Below are 2668 nucleotides of genomic sequence, written 5' to 3'. Positions count from 1 at the left end.
GCCTCAAGCGCTGTAAAATACATTGACCGCGCCTTCTTTCCCTCCGTCTCCATGGTGACTCGCTTAATCTGTGCTCCACTAATCAGGGCTTTATGTATCCTCGTGCGCGCGCTTAACTTGGGGTTAAAGCAACTCCGCGTTGATTGAACTACTTGTTATCAGCCTTTCTGAAACCGAATATTCAGAGTTGGACAGTTTGGGGTTACTCAACGCTGAGTATCGTTTTTCACTCTGAGTTTTCTAAACCGGCTTCCTGAAATAGGGCCCAGTACAGAGGAATAAACCTGAGCTTCCTCCTGCACTTGTGTGAAATATGGACACGGCTTTGTCCTCATGAAAGTTTGCCTTCACTCAGACCCATGCCCTGGTGTCCTACCATGCCAAAATATAGAAAAATGTCAGGTAATGAGTTGGAATAAAGATGAATAAAACCTTGAAACACAGAGATGAATGATATTTTATACTTATTGCTTTATAAATATTCAAACCAGACGGGGTCATTTTTGAGCCCAAAGGACAACAGATGTGAGTATTTGCTGCCACTACTTGAAGTAGTTTAAAAACCGCTTCCTAAATTAACTTTGACATATACCCGTCTGTGATCATCTGTTAAAGCAACCAACTCTGGTTGTGAAACGATAATCACAAATCCCTCAGACTTCATTCAAAATGTGGGTGTTTGATGGAGAGTTGCGGTTAGTGAGAGTTTGGAGGTTTATGAGAGTGAGGAGAGAAAGTCAGGAGAGAATGGAGCCAGCTAAGAAGAGGAGGATGTCCTCCCCTGTGTGGGAACATTTTGATCTTATTCCTCCCAACAAGGTATGTAAATTTCTACAGAAGATGTATTTTCATGATACTGATGGTGCAATACAATTTATGTTGAGCTGTCTTTACTTTTGTACAAGGTGAAGTGTTTGCTATGTGCCAGGGAGCTGGGATATAACAACAACACCTCATCCATGCTTAGGCACTACAGAGCTTTGCATGAGAATAAGGGGGACACCGTTTGTGGAGCAAGACCAGGTGAGCCATCAAATGCCATGATAATATAGCATGCCGTAATGTTACTAAATGATATAACAATATTATACAACTGTTATAAGTTACATGTGTGATATTTATATTTGTGCTTTGCTTTTATTGTCTTTCCTCAGGAGAACAATCTCAAATAGATGAAGACCTGGTCAGCATGGTGATTGAGGACTCCCAGCCATTTAGCATTGTGGAGGACAAAGGATTCAAAAGATTTGTTAAATCATTAAATCCTAGCTATGTTCTCCCCACTAAAAAGGCAATAAAAGCAGTGAAAATTTAGTTTTTACTGAATAAAATGTGAACAGGCTGGACTGAGGCCTCAGTCTGTAGCTGTCCATACCTCAACATTACAAAAGCACAACCACTGCCCACACCTCACCTCACAGTAAATGATCATTTCCATTTTAAGCATTTCCAAATAATCATTTTCCATACTGCCAATATAAATATACACAGTATACTGCCACCACTACAATATACATGTTTTACACACTCCTTTTGTTGTTGACATTTACAGGCTGTGTGCAAAATGCCACACTCTTCAAATTCATGCCAACTAATATTTTTACGTCCAGTAGGTGTCCTACTAGAGCAAATGAAGCTTCAAGATGCTTTGCGCTGGGGTGAACCAATTGGATGAAAAGCTTCAGTGCTTCATGAAGCCTCATCTGCCCATCACTACTGACCTGGCCCTCTCCCCTTGAACATCTGAGTTCTTCTGCTTAAATACTCCAAACGATATCCTCCTCTGGACTATTCCATTCAATAGGTAAGATAAACATTACCATTCTAATAAACGTATGATGCTACTCTTTATTAGCAATAAAACACTCAAAGGTGTAGTCAATACATGTTACATCAATACATATCTCTCTAACAAACACAATCCTAAAATCGGCTTTATTCAATTACACCAATTCTCCCCCTCTTCACCTGGTCTCTTCCTGTGACATCCAAACCAAAAAAGAAGCTATAAATACAGGAAGTGAGGCATCACTTCCTCCTTTTGCTCCTGGAACACAGGTAAGTCAGGTGAGTTCAAACCAAGTAAACTAGACAAATTAACAGTTGAATTAAATAAAATGTTAACTTAACAAACTTGTCAATGTTGATTTAAGCCAAGATGCTATATTATATAATCTGTAAAAGTACAAAACATAAACAAAACCGGGATAGTAAATGTTTGCAAACTACATAATTAAAATAAGGTATGGCTAAATCAAAACACAAACGTTAACTAAGAATAGCAAACTTCAACTCTGGACAAATGGTGTTCTCACCCACTTAGTCACAGCATCCACACAACCAAGGGTACAACTCCTCCAGCTAACTGGCAAAGTCCAATCAGAGGAGATGCTTGCAGATGTGAACATAGATCTAAGATAAGATAAGATAACCTTTATTAGTCCCACACGTGGGAAATTTGTTTTGTCACAGCAGGAAGTGGACAGTGCAAAAGTTATGAATCAAAAATTAGAATACAATAAGAATAAATATAGTACACAACTGTACAGAATAGAATAAAATAAAATACCGGTACTATATACAGTAGAATAAAATAGAATAAAATATACAATAAGATAAAAATAGAATACAAATGCTATATACAACTGAGTAAAAATACAACGATGCC

Source organism: Pundamilia nyererei, unplaced genomic scaffold (genome assembly GCF_000239375.1).
Source record: "Pundamilia nyererei isolate P.nyererei 1_Seehausen unplaced genomic scaffold, PunNye1.0 scaffold00169, whole genome shotgun sequence".
NCBI lineage: Eukaryota > Metazoa > Chordata > Actinopteri > Cichliformes > Cichlidae > Pundamilia > Pundamilia nyererei.
The sequence above is the reverse complement of the archived record's forward strand: the minus strand, read 5'-3'. Positions refer to the sequence as shown.